This window comes from Cherax quadricarinatus, chromosome 57 (genome assembly GCF_038502225.1).
Source record: "Cherax quadricarinatus isolate ZL_2023a chromosome 57, ASM3850222v1, whole genome shotgun sequence".
In the NCBI taxonomy this organism is placed as follows: Eukaryota; Metazoa; Arthropoda; class Malacostraca; order Decapoda; family Parastacidae; genus Cherax; species Cherax quadricarinatus.
In genome coordinates this window covers 1961435-1976764 of record NC_091348.1, presented here as the reverse complement: position 1 = coordinate 1976764, position 15330 = coordinate 1961435, and the positions used below count along the sequence as shown (strand labels likewise).

At 39.0% G+C, this 15330-nt stretch overlaps 1 protein-coding gene across 9 annotated transcripts in view; it reads right to left on the bottom strand.

The window, feature by feature from the left end:
• Nucleotides 1-15330, bottom strand: part of Mpc1 (mitochondrial pyruvate carrier) — a 248397-nt gene that overhangs the window by 42576 nt on the left and 190491 nt on the right. For 3 of the 9 annotated variants that reach the window (XR_011393584.1, XR_011393583.1, XR_011393585.1), the window contains one exon: nt 11666-11832. The exons of the other annotated variants lie outside the window; for them this stretch is intronic. The gene's annotated coding sequence lies outside the window, so the exon portion shown is untranslated. The remainder of the gene's footprint in view (nt 1-11665; nt 11833-15330) is intronic. 9 annotated transcript variants of the gene reach the window in all.

Sequence of the window (15330 nt, the reverse complement as noted above, 5' to 3'; positions counted from 1 at the left end):
AAACGAGGCTTACAAACCCAGAATAAGGTTAATAAACCAGTAAAATAAAGCAACGACACATCAATAACCCCCGGTGGGTTTAACCCCAGCCACCAGGATGCCAACAAACCCACAAATGACGCTCATAAACCCAGAATAAGGTAGATAAACCAGTAAAATAAACCAGTGTAGGCGGCCCAGCCCATCCCACCCAAAACAAAAGTTTACCTGGAGCAGCGGCGCCTTTAATTAACCCCAAGTGCCTTTATCTCAGGTGTCCGGTGGGACGCGTCATCCTAGCAACCCAAAGGTGTCTCCAGAGGGACGTTATGGCGAGAGGACGGCCGCCAAGGGGTCAAAATATGAGCATTGCGAGACGGAACAACTCTCCGTTGTCGGCGCCACTTTACAACTGCCGCCATCTTGTGTATCCCTCCGCCAACTATCACCTTCTTGTTTCCCATTTTTTGACCCCTGTGGGTGTCCTATTGACCCTTTTGTGCCCTATATACCCTGATGAGTGGTAATTCTACCCATGGGTCACCCCAAAAATCAGGTGATTTGCGTATTTAATGAGGTAATTAAGGCAATGTGAGGGACTACTTTGTGCACGCCCAATATAAACAACAGTCAGTTAAAACATCATAAATGAAGTAATAATTACATATTTTAACCTTATTTAACCATTTTAACCCATATATCATCTCATTTAACCTATTTTAACCTCATAATTAACCATAATCAACTACCAAACACTACCCAAAAAAGGCTAAAATATGCTATTTTTCACAAATGGTGTATTTACTCCTTATTTAACCCATTAACCCATATATCACACCTCAAACCCCATTTTTAACCTATAATTAACCTTAATTAACATGTTAAACCACTAAAAATGAGCTAAAGTAAGCCATTTTTCACAAATATGTAAGAAAAATCCTCTCTATAAAAATGATAAATACGGCTTATTTTCTAAGGTAATTCGGATAATTCTTTAACCCTTTGACTGTTTTGGCCATATATATACGTCTTACGAGCCAGTGTTTCAGAAGTATATATACTCAATAATACTAGCGGCTTCAAATCAAGCGGAAGAAAGCTGGTAGGCCCACATGTGAGAGAATGGGTCTGTGGTCAGTGTGCACCACATAAAAAAAATCCTGCAGAACAGAGTGCGTTTTTTTGGATTAAAACGCCGACTTTAAGGTGTATTTTCGTATAGTATTTATCAATGTATTTGCGTTTTCATGGTCTTAGGTGATAAAATGGAACACATATTACAGAAATAGAGATGATTTTTTATTACTTTGACGATGAAAACGACCTTGAAACTGAGCTCAAAGTAGCGGAAATGTTCGATTTTTACCAATGTTCAGGAGTAAACAAATCACACCACATATCCAATACACGTCAACTGGGGAGTCTAATATTCTTTCACTAGTGCATTGATATTATTTATATCATTTTTACAATAATGCAGTAGTCTGCATAACAGTAAATTTTGTATTTTTTTGTATGAATAAAAAATCAAAACAGAAAGCAATAATAATACAAGAGGGGCCTAGAGATGTGACTAATGAACAGAGGATATGTTATTTCAGTGCCAAGAATGTCTACCTTGTTTATTCTGGACCCTATTTTGAAATTGGCATCTTTTTTAGTTTGCATGAAATTGGCCAAATTGCCAATTTCTGACCACAATATTGGGTAGTCCAAATTGGGAAATGGGAGGTTTCTTGTACTCAGCTGATAGATAAAATGGAGTTCTAAAGAAATAGCTATGAGTTTGGTCAACTGGAACAACGGAATTGGCTGAAAATAGGGCTCAAAATCGGCGAAATCGCCGATATGCATATGTTGCCGAGACCGCTAACTTCGCGGGAGCGTAATTCCATGAGTTTTCGACCAAATTTCGAACTTTTGGTGTCATTACCATCGGGAAAAGATTCTCTATCATTTCATAAGAAAAAATAATTTTTTTTTCAAAAATTTAGGGACATAGAATGAGTTTCAGAAAGGGGCCTGAAACAGTCAAAGGGTTAATTATTGTGATTTTTTATGGATTAATACAGTTGTACGTGCATCCGTGCACACGTATGTACATGTATAAGGGTGTTTCACGCACATGGGAACGTGTGTGTTGATGCAGATGCACGTACATGGACGTGTGTGTACGTGGATGCACATATGCACACGGGAAGGAGCACACGGACGCACACGTACACGGAACACCCCAACACGTGTACGTTCTCACACCTACACGGACATACACGGTAACACAGTTACAGAGGTACACGGACGCACACGTACAGGGAACGCCCCCATACACATGTGCGTTCTCACACCTACACGGACATACACGGTAACACAGTTACAGAGGTACACGGATGCACACGTACACGGAACACCCCTATACACATGTACGTTCTCACACCAACACGGATGCACATGGTAACAAGCACAGTTACAGATGTACACGGACACACATGGTAACAAGCACAGTAACAAGAGGGTCCAGGAGCTGAGTCTTGACCCCTGCAACCACAATTAGGCGAGTACAGTTACAGACGTACACGGACGCACGCACACACGGTGGAACGTACACATGTACACCTCCACGGACGTTCAATACCATAGTGCTGAATCAGAGGAACTTGCTGCTAGAGTTCAACCACAAATTAAAAATGTTAGGAAGTATTTTAGCCTAGGAATGGTCTAGCAGGGACCAGGAGCTGAGGCTCAACCACTCTCCTGCCACGATTATACAACAGTGTATTTATGTAAAAATTATTGTCGTTATCATCGTTATTATTACTGATTACTATTATTATTATTATATTGAAAGGGTGACTTACCAACAAAAAAAAATCTTCACAGTTAAGAATTAAAATAATATATATAAATTCCACTTATTTAATAAATATTTTCCTACTTATTGTTAAATAAAAATCAAACTGACCAAAAAACAATACCAACATTACATAGTTTCAATATTATAAAAATATAATACGAATCTAATTATTTAGATTCGTAAAATCCTGTTGGCAGCCCTGGCCAGCCATTTTGAGTGGTAACTGACTTAATTTATTTATTTTTTTAATAAATTATTTTATTTTGTTAATGCATAATAAGGAATGTTTTTTTTAATTATTAACTGTCGGGTTTTAAAGAGAATTTATTGAAATAAACGAAAGTTTTGGTTTTATTGAAGATAATTGTTTGATCTTGGTTTAATAGGCAACTTCTGCTGAGACATAACAAGCCTAATTTATTATAGTTAAGACCAGTGTGTGATTGTTACTTCGTGTGATTGTTTCTTTGTGTGATTGTATGATTGTGTGAATGTATGATTGTTTCTTTGTGTGATTGTATGATTGTTTCTTTGTGTGATTGTATGATTGTTTCTTTGTGTGATTGTATGATTTTTCTTTGTGTGATTGTATGGTTGTTTCTTTGTGTGATTGTATGATTGTTTCTTTGTGTGATCGTATGATTTTTCTTTGTGTGATTGTTTCTTTGTGTGATTGTATGATTTTTCTTTGTGTGATTGTTTCTTTGTGTGATTGTATGATTTTTCTTTGTGTGATTGTATGATTGTTTCTTTGTGTGATTGTATGATTTTCTTTGTGTGATTGTATGATTGTTTCTTTGTGTGATTGTATGATTTTCTTTGTGTGATTGTATGATTGTTTCTTTGTGTGATTGTATGATTGTTTCTTTGTCTGATTGTATGATTGTTTCTTTGATTGTATGATTGTTTCTTTGTCTGATTGTATGATTGTTTCTTTGTGTGACTGTATGTTTCTTTGAGTGATTGTATGATTGTTACTATGTGTGATTGTATGATTGTTACTTTGTGTGATTGTATGATTGTTACTTTGTGTGATTGTATGATTGTTTCTTTGTGTGATTGTATGATTGTTACTTTGTGTAATTGTATGATTGTTACTTCGTGTGACTGATTGTTTCTTTCTGTGATTGTATGATTGTTTCTTTGTGTGATTGTATGAATGTTTCTTTGTGTGATTGTTACTTTGTGTGATTGTATGATTGTTTCTTTGATTGTCTGATTGTTTCTTTGTGTGATTGTATGATTGTTTCTTTGTGTGATTGTTTGACTGATTCTTTGTGTGATTGTTTCTTTGTGTGATTGTATGATTGTTTCTTTGTGTGATTGTATGAGTGTTTCTTTGTGTGATTGTATGATTGTTTCTTTGCATGATTGTATGATTGTGTGGTATGCTTTTGTATGATTGTTTTGTGATTGTATGACTGTGTTAGTGATTGTAATAATTTTTTCCTGCAAATATTTTACCTTAGAAATCGAGTTCATTTAAAAACAAAAAAATAAAGTCGAGAATCTAACCAAGAAATAACCAGATCTCTAAAATTAATTTTTTTTTTACTTTATAATAAGAAAAAATTAAAAAATAATTTCTTAATTTTAAAATATATTAAAACAGTTTAAAATAAAAACAAGACAAATTTATAAAAAAAATGGAATATTTTTTTGACCAAATATATAATAAACATTGTAACCAGCTAGTAAAAATATATAAATAAATTTAAAATAAATATGAGTGTTTATTTAGATAGATAAAGAGAGTTTATATATGTATATAAATAACCATGTTATCCCTTTGATCAAAATGCTGCGTCTCAACACCTGGAAACTTGTTTGAATTTCGTCAACTATGATCAAATATTCTCCAAATTTGATTGATATATGCAACTCTCTTTGCATAATCACACTGAATAATGACTTAATTTACTTAATTGTATTATAAATGGGTTGCAAAAATATCATTTCATTATTAAAATACAAGATTTTTATTTAATAAACAAATGCGAACACACAATGGTGGAATTGACATGTTTTTGTAGGGATTAGTTTTTCTAGGATAAAATATACAAAGAATAAAAAAATATATGAAACTATTAAGCATAAAAATAAAAAAGGTAAAATTCTGTTATAGATTCTGCAAGAAATAATAATAAATAATCTCGCAATAAATATTAAAAATTAAAAATCTAGTGAAACATGGCAGTTAGAGAGTATAAACAAATGACATCATCGCTGCCACAGACCATGACGATGCGGGATAAATATTTATGCAAATTATCAGTTAGTATTTACAAGGAGGAAGTAATTTACATACGTATTACTATATAAAATAATTATAGTCACCTAAAACCTTTGTAACTGTACCTAAATAAGCTTACTTATTTAATTGTTGTAGCTTCTAATGCGTCTAAAAAAAATAAGAAATTGTTTTAGTTAGTGGTTAATAATGTTCCATTTTCTTTTACAGTGAGTTACAGAAAACGAATAAATTTAATGGGTAACTAATTTAGAAAATTGAAAGTTATATGATGATTAACACCCAGGTACCTACTTACTGCTAGGTGAACAATGACACAAGGTGTAAGGTGACTAACACCCAGGTACCTACTCACTGCTAGGTGAACAGTGACAGCAGGTGTAAGGTGACTAACACCCAGGTACCTACTTACTGTTAGAAGAACAGTGACAGCAGGTGTAAGGTGACTAACACCCAGGTACCTACTTACTGCTAGGTGAACAATGACACAAGGTGTAAGGTGACTAACAACCAGGTACCTACTTACTGCTAGGTGAACAGTGACAGCAGGTGTAAGGTAACTAACACCCAGGTACCTACTTACTGCTAGGTGAACAGTGACAGCAGGTGTAAGGTGACTAACACCCAGGTACCTACTTAATTCTAGGTGAACAGTGACAGCAGGTGTAAGGTGACTAACACCCAGGTACCTACTTACTACTTACGCGAAATTATCGTCATGCGAATGAATTTTCCCCATAAGAAATAATGGAAATCAAATTAATCCATGCAAGACACCCCAAAGTATGAAAAAAAAAATTTTACCACATGAAATATTAATTTTAATACACACAAACTGAAAAAGACATGCACAGTTACATGACACTTACCTTTATTGAAGATCTGGTGATGACTGATGGGATGGGAGGAGGAGAGAGTCTTAGTGTTTAGAAGGGGAATCCCCTTCCATTAAGACTTGAGGTGTCAAGTCCTTTTCTGGGGTTACTTCCCTTCTTCTTTTAATGCCACTAGGACCAGCTTGAGAGTCACTGGACTTCTGTCGCACAACATATCTGTCCATAGAGGCCTATACCTCCCGTTCCTTCATGACTTTCCTAAAGTGGTTCACAACCAGCACGGCTTGCAATAGCTGTGTTAGGGTGATTGTCATCAAAAAAGGTTTGCACTTTAAGCCACATTGCACACATTTCCTTAATCTTTGAAGTAGGCAACTTCTTCAATTTCTCTCTCCCCTCCTCTGAAGCAGTTTCCTGAGGTGTGGCCTCATGCTGATGAAGATGATCTAGCAGCTCATCAGTGGTTAGTTCTTCATTGTCCTCCTCCACCAATTCTTCCACATCATCCCCACTAACCTCCAACCCCAACGACTTTCCCAATTCCTCAACTGGCATAGGATTCCCAGGGTTAGCCTCAAACCCTTCAAAATGCCTTTGATCTACACATTCTAGCCACAGTTTCTTCCAAGCAGAGTTCAAGGTCCTCTTAGTCACTCCCTCCCAAGCCTTACCTATAAGGTTTACACAATTGAGGATATTAAAGTGCTCTCTCCAAAACTCTTTTAGAGTCAATTGAGTTTCTGAGGTCACTACAAAGCACCTTTCAAACAGAGCTTTTGTGTACAGTTTTTTGAAGTTTGCAATAACCTGCTGGTCCATGAGCTGCAGGAGAGGAGTGGTATTAGGAGGCAAAAACTTCACCTTAATGAAGCTCATGTCCCCACAAAGTCGCTCTGCCACGTCTGTAGGATGACCAGGGGCATTGTCTAACACCAGGAGGCACTTAAGGTCTAATTTCTTTTCAGTTAGGTAATTTTTCACATTGGGGGCAAATGCTTGGTGTAACCAGTCATAGAAAAAGTCCCTAGTGACCCATGCCTTACTGTTTGCCCTCCACAGCACACACAAATTAGCCTTGAGGATATTCTTTTGCCTGAACGCTCTGGGAGTTTCTGAGTGATACACTAATAAAGGCTTCACTTTGCAATCACCACTAGCATTGGAACACATGAGAAGAGTAAGCCTGTCTTTCATAGGCTTATGTCCTGGGAGTGCCTTTTCCTGTTGAGTAATGTAGGTCCTGCTTGGCATTTTCTTCCAAAACAGGCCTGTTTCATCACAATTAAACACATGTTCAAGTTTCAGTCCTTCACTGTCTATGTACTCCTTGAATTCCTGCACATATTTTTCAGCTGCTTTGTGGTCCAAACTGGCAGCCTCACCATGCCTTATCACACTATGTTTGCCACTACGCTTCTTAAATCTCTCAAACCAACCTTTGCTGGCCTTAAATTCACTCACATCATCACTAGTTGCAGGCATTTTTTTAATTAAATCCTCATGCAACTTCCTAGCCTTTTCACTTATGATCACTTGAGAGATGCTATTTCCTGCTATCTGTTTTTCATTTATCCACACCAATAAGAGTCTCTCAACATCTTCTATCACTTGCGATCTCTGTTTTGAAAACACAGTTGAACCTTTGGCAAGAACAGCTTTCTTGATTGCCGTTTTCTTGGACACAATAGTAGCGATGGTTGATTGGGGTTTACTATACAACCTGGCCAGCTCGGAGACACGCACTCCACTTTCATACTTAGCAATGATCTCTTTCTTCATCTCTATAGTAATTCTCACCCTTATTCCTGTAGGGTTGGCACTAGAAGCTTTCTTTGGGCCCATGGTCACTTATTTTGCAGATAAAATCACCAAAAACACTGTAATAATACGAAATGTTCCAACTGTATGCTTGGATGTTACCGCGGAGGCTGGCTGGTAAACAATGCCACCGGCGGAACATGTGAGGCTGGCTCAGGCCGCACATTAGACGCGTCTCGGACGAATAGCGTTGAGTGGATTTTTTAGCTGTATTCGAGGCAAAATCTTAGCGATAAAATGTATCGGTATGCGGATTTAACGTTATGTGATGCCAACGGTATGCGGGGGTCCACTGTATTTCCATTATTTCTTATGGGAAGTATTGCTTCGAATTTCAGACTTTTCGAATTTAGAACTAGCTCCTGAAACGGATTAAGTTCGATTTTTGAGGTTCCACTGTACAGTGGACCCCCGGTTAACGATATTTTTTCACTCCAAAAGTATGTTCAGGTGCCAGTACTGACTGAATTTATTCCCATAAGGAATATTGTGAAGTAGATTAGTCCATTTCAGACCCCGAAACATACACGTACAAACGCACTTACAAAAATACACTTACATAATTGGTCGCATTCGGAGGTAATCGTTATGCGGGGGTCCACTGTATATACAGTAGACCGTCATTTAGCACAAGTTTATTTGGCACGATTTGGGTATAGCACGATTGAAGAATTGCGGCACAATTTTATGTAACATGTCGTATGATGAATTTAACACAGTTCAGTTTGCGGGAAGGAAAAAAAACTTCTCTTTTCCTCAAGCGGCCGCCTCGTTGTGGTTAAGCGAGGGAGACCTCCCTCAGTCTCCAGCCACCCTCCCAACACCACCCCACCATCCTAACATTCGTACTTCATACGTGTCGAGTCCAACTTTTCTGCTACAAGCTTGTGATTGTGAAATGTGTTTTGATCTTTTAATTGCTATATCTTGTATCTGCCAAGCAATCATGAAACCCAGAAGGCATACCAGTGCTGCTCAAAGTGGCAAGAAAAGGTGTAAGCATTTAATTATTAGAATTAATGAAGGAAACAAAGATATTAGACAAAACATCCTGTTGCCATAATGAAGTGTTACTTTGTACACATAAAAAGATGTAAACATAAATTTGTGTGACTGACTGACTTACTGAATGACTGACTGACTGACTGAATGATTTGACTGAACAACTTGACTGACTTATTGACTGACTTGACTGACTTACTATTAAATGACTTGACTGACTTACTGAATGACTTGACTGACTTACTGAATCACTGGGAGCGCTTGAAGTTCCTGAACCTGTACTCCCTGGAATGCAGGCGGGAGAGATACATGATTATGTACACCCGGAAAATCCCAGAGGGACTAGTACTGAACTTGCACACGAAAATCATTCACTACGAAAGCAAAAGACTCAGCAAACAATGCAACATCCCCCCAATGAAAAGCAGGGATGTCACTAGCACGTTAAGAGACAACACAATAAGTGTCAGGGACCCAAGACTGTTCAACTGCCTCCCAGCATACATTAGGGGAATTACCAATAGACCCCTGGCTGTCTTCAAGCAGGCACTGGACAAGCACCTAAAGTCGGTACCTGACCAGCTGGACTGTGGCTCGTAAGTTGGATTGCGTGCAGCCAGCAGTAACAGCCTGGTTGATCAGGCTCTGATCCCCCATGAGGCCTGGTCACAGACCGGGCCGCGGGGGTGTTGACCCCCGGAACTCTATCCAGGTAAACTCCAGGTAAACTTACTGAACAACTTGACTGACTTAATGAACGATTGAACTGACTTACTTAACAACTTGACTGACTTACTGAATGACTTGACTGACTTACTGAACGACTTGACTGACTTACTGAATGACTTGACTGACTTATTGAACGACTTGCCTAACTTACTGAATCACTTGATTGACTTACTGAATCACTTGACTGACTTACTGAATCACTTGACTGACTGAATGACTTCAAGTTAGACACTCCAGTACAATCATCAAGTTCAGTACCAGAACCTCTACCATCCATCTCAGCCCAGTAGGGCCACAGCATAACTCTCCACTCTTCACAATCATCCACAAACACCAGCACCCACAATTTAAGGTAAGAAATATTGTTATTTTTGTTACCTTTGCAGTCTTAAGCAGTAAAAACAACATAATACATCATAACAGTGAACTACAATTACATATTCACTTTTATTTTTGTAAGATGTGGAGACCTAAAAAAAGTTGTTTGGCATTTTTTAGGCTCTCGGGAACGTAACCCTATTTTTCCCCTAAGTTCTTCAGTTCATCTAACTCGGTTTTACCTAACATGGTGTTTTCAGGAATGTAACTACGATGTTAAATGACGGTCTACTGTATAAAACATGAAATAGCTTTAAAACACTTGAAATTCTGGAAAGTTTCCAGTCATAATGGATAGTGCTCACAGAGCTCACGAAGAATGTAAACAAACCGGGTGGGGTGCGGTGACTGTATTAGAAATGTCCATATTATTGGAACACCGTAAAGTGGGGCCCTACTGTACCAGCACTTGCATACTAGTACATTGGACACAGTACCAGCACCTGTGTATTAGTATGTCGGACACAGTATCAGCACCTGCATACTTGTACGTTGGACACAGTACCAGCACCTGCATACTAGTACGTCGAATGCAGTACCAGCTCATGCATACTAGTATGTCGGACACAGTACAAGCACCTGCATATTAGTAAGTCGGACACAATTAAAGAGTTAGTGCTTCAAATAGAAAAAAATTGAGGTGTTATCATCCCACCCCTTGGCTTGTAGTTGTGGCCATTTTATCATTTACCCCATAGCTTTAGGAGAAGCTTACTCACATCTTATATGGTAGGTAGACGAGTAACAATTGCATTTTGGAGCCATATTCATTAACAGTTTTCCAACACAGAAATTATTTATACAGTATTGCACATTTGTCACATGTTTTATTATAAAGTTGCTTTATTCACATCTCCATGTATGTATCAATGATTTTAGAAAACCAACAAGTTGATAAATGAGACACTTGTGCAACATTTGGTTGTCTGTATTCTGGAAACATTTTGCCAGCCAATGACTGGTTAGTGAAACATTTCCAGAATAAAGCTTCCCAAATGTTGCTGTTATGCAATATTGTAATAATTGTATAAATATCATCACCACATTTGTGAATGTATATTAGACCCACCAGCTGGCGGGTATTAGACGTGTGAGGTCGTTTGTTTACCCTTGAACATCGGCAAAAATTTAACATTTCTGCTATTTTGAGCTCAGTTTCAAGCCATTTCCAGTGCTAAAACCAATCAAAATCATCTCTATTTCTGTACTATGTCTTCCATTCTATCAAATGAGACCAAGAAATCGCAAATACAACTATAAAATACATACGAAAAAACACTGCAAAGTCGCTGTTCTAATCGAAAATCATGGTCTCATTTTTTTTTCTCTCATTATACACAGTGTGCTGCAGGATTTGTTTTATGTGGTGCACACATACCACATAGATGTATTCTCTCATATCTAGGCCCAAACGTACCACTCACAGTTTATCAGAGTGAGCTGAGCTCATGGCGTAGATCTACGGTTTGGACTCTGAACATAAAGCCGTAGATCTACGGGACGGACCCTGAAAGGGTTAAGAAAAACATCATTGAACAATATGAAAATGGGGTACGTGTGGCCGAACTGGCCAGGATATACAGTGGACCCCCGGTTCACATTATTAATCCGTTCCTGAGAGCTCATCGTAAAGCAAAATTATTGAAAAGCGAATCAATTTTCCCCATAAGAAATAATGGAAATCAAATTAATCCGTGCAAGACACCCAAAAGTATGAAAAAAAAAACTTTTACCACATGAAATATTAAGTTTAATGCAATAGAATAATTACAATAACAATAATAACAATAGAATAATCACAATAGAATAATTAACACTTACCGTTAATGAAGATCTGGTGGTGATTGACGGGATGGGAGGAGGGGAGAGTGTCGAAGTTTTTAACGTTTAGAAGGGGAATCCCCCTCCATTAGGACTTGAGGTAGCAAGTCCTTTTCCAGGGTTACTTCCCTTCTTCTTTTAACCCCTTCAGGGTCCAAGGCCAAAATCTGAAGTGGTGCTCCAGTGTCCAAGAAATTTTGAAAAAAAAAAATTATTATTTTTTCTCACAGAATTAAAGAGCATATTTTTGTGAAGGTAATAAGACAAAAAAAAAAATCTGATCAGTACTTACCGAGATACAGTGCCAAGAAGTTTGTCAAAATGATGTGGTGGCGGCAACATCGACGAATTCCACATACGCGCATTACATTATTTTGCGGTTTTTGTTGTTTTTTCTTTTCTTTTCCAATTTTTTCCTATTCCTACTAACATTTGGGGCCTGAGAGACCAATACTGTATATAATGCATATACATGTATATAAACTCACTGTATTGAACACAATAACCGCACTAAAGTTATTATCATATTATTGTTTACCACTGTTGTTTATTACAATAAACATGCACAAATCTTGTATAATACTAATGTTCTATCATATATTTACATATTTACAATCACTGGACATGGTTTTAGAACTGCTGGAGCTTGTGGAACTCCTTGAAACAAGGCACCATGCACAGAGGCACCTTACATTCCTCACACATAAACCGAGTGTCTTTGCGTCTTTGTTGCCGTCTTTTTGTTTGTGCACAGACGATGCATCTCTTCTGAGCAAATTTCTTCTGAGTTGAAGGAAGTTGTATTATGAAATGATCACCTTCCCTCCTCAAACGCTTGGGTATATCCTGAGGAATTCGAGGACCATGTTGTATAGCAGGTGTTGTTACCTGGTACTTCATTATGAGTTGTCTGACAACAGACAAACAAAATTCACCATACGGTGGTCTGTTGCCAGTCTTTATTTGGTACATATTATATGCATTGAGCATTGAAATGTCCATGAGATGGAAGAAAAGTTTCATGTACCACTTGTAACTCTTACGAACACAGTCAACAAAACCAATCTGCATGTCACATTTGTCAACCAAGCGCATGTTTTGTGTATAATCAATCACTGTCACTGGTTTTCGAATACGTTCATTAGTCACTCGATCAACTTTGCCACTGTCTTGCATTTCATTACGGTGAATGGTTGTCAACAATGTGACATCTCGTTTGTCATGCCACCGTAATGCCATGACGTCATTGGCAGTAAACACCTGCACGTCATCACCACGAGCACCTGCGTTGAGCCTGGGCATATGTTTACGATTAGAACACACTGTGCCACACACATCTGTCTTGTTCACTCGCATGAAATCACTGAGTAATGGGCTTGTGTACCAGTTATCGGTATATAATGTATGCCCCTTACCAAGATAAGGTGCTATCATGTTTCTCACTACGTCACCTGAGATACCCAATAACATCTTGGTATCTTTCAATGTTTTACTACCCGTGTATACAACAATATCCAACACCAGGCCACTGTCACAATCACAGAGTACAAACAGTTTTATACCAAAGCGTTTCCTCTTGCTCGGTATATACTGCTTGAATGACAGTCTACCTTTGAACAAAATCAAAGACTCGTCAATTACAAGATTCTTGAATGGATAAAAGTATATCCTGAACTTTTGTTTGAGATACATGAAAACATTTCTAATCTTGTATAACCTGTCACTTCTGTCAGGCCTGGTTTTCTCAGAGAAGTGCAACATACGTAAGAGTAAGATAAACCTGTTCACTGGTATGATTTCACTGAAGACCGGGGTAGAAATTAGCCGATCTGTGGACAAGTATGCTTTTATATTATGCTTATAGATGTGAGGCATAAGCATTATTGTTGCAAAAAGCAAATACATTTCTGCAACAGTCGTCTCTTTCCACCTGTGTAGTCTTGACTGTGGTGATAAGATCGTATTTGCCATGGTGTACTCAAAATACTTATTACTTTCCCTGACAATAATTTCCATCAATGGCTGGTCAAAGAATAATTCAAAGAATTCCAGTTCATTGGCCGTGGTTCCAAGGGGACAAGAAGGTAGAATTCCACTTTGAGAGTCATCAAAGTGGTGAGGCTTGGGAACAAAATTGGGATTTTGCTGCCAATCCCACATACGGTTTGCTGGTGGATACTGGACATCATAGGCTGGTTGTGCGGGTGGTTGTGATTGTGGTGGGCTGGTGGCTGGCGCTCCGCTTTGTCCTTGAACTGACGAGTCAGCAGCGTGGGTCCCAGCATGGCCTGGTGAGTCACGCATGGCGGTGCCACTACCATCACCACTAACACCATCCACTGATGCCTGTGGTCTATCCATGCCAAGTGTAGCCACATTATCCTCACTATCACTACCTAAAACTGGTGTTGGGCCACGGGATGTACTCCGGGATGTACTCCATCCCCTGGGCACAGCATAGGGTACACTACCCAAGCGCATGCGGCGGCAAACATACCGACGCTTCACTGGTGAATATGATTCCTCACTATCACTACTCGAATGATCGTCGAGCACAATAAAATCACAGTCCACGTCACTATCATCATCATTACTGAAGTCAGAGGCCTGGCCACACGAAAATATTAGTTTTCTCTTGCGATGAGGAACAACCGACCGTGAGTCACGAGTGCCCACACCAGAGGTAAAAGGTTGAGGATCGTCAGGGTTTTCTGCACTATTGTTGATATCCTGGTCATTCTTTTCGGTCACTAACTGATCAAAGCCGTAGAATTCGTCTTCATTTCCACTTCCATCAGTGTCAGAACTATCAGATAGGAAGAGGAGAGTCCCAATTTTCCGGGGAGTGAGAGCTGACTTGCGACGAGGCATGGTGAACAAGGGTAACTGAGCCGGCGTTCCCACAATGCTATGCGAGCGCCTAGATTTTTTGTTTATGGTGCACACCCACCACGCAGACCCGTTCTCTCACATGTAGGCCTATGAGTGTTTTCGTGCTAAATTTGACGGCGCTAGAATTTTGGCGTAGATCTACGGTTTGGACACTCAACGTAAAGCCGTTGATCTACGGGACGGACCCTGAAAGGGTTAATGCCACTAGGACCAGCTTGAGAGTCACTGGACTTCTGTCATACAATATATCTGTCCATAGAGGCCTGTACCTCTCATTCCTTTATGACTTTCCTAAAGTGGTTCACAACATTGTCAGTGTACAGGTTGCCAACACGGCTTGCAGTAGCTGCGTCAGGGTGATTTTCTTCAAAAAAGGTTTGCACTTCAAGCCACTTTGCACACATTTCCTTAATCTTTGAAGTAGGCAACTTTGTCAATTTCTCTATCCCCTCCTCCGAAGCAGTTTCCTCAGGTCTGGCCTCTTGCTGTTGAAGATGATCTAGCAGCTCATCAGTGGTTAGTTCGTCATTGTCCTCCTCCACCAACTCCTCCACATCCTCCCCACTAACCTCCAACCCCAAGGACTTTCCCAATGCCACAGTGGATTCCTCAACTGGCATAGGATTCCCAGGGTTAGCCTCAAACCCTTCAAAATCCCTTTTGTCTACACATTCTGGCCACAGTTTCTTCCAAGCAGAGTTCAAGGTCCTCTTAGTCACTCCCTCCCAAGCCTTACCTTCCAAAACTCCTTTAGAGTCAGTAGAGTATCTGTG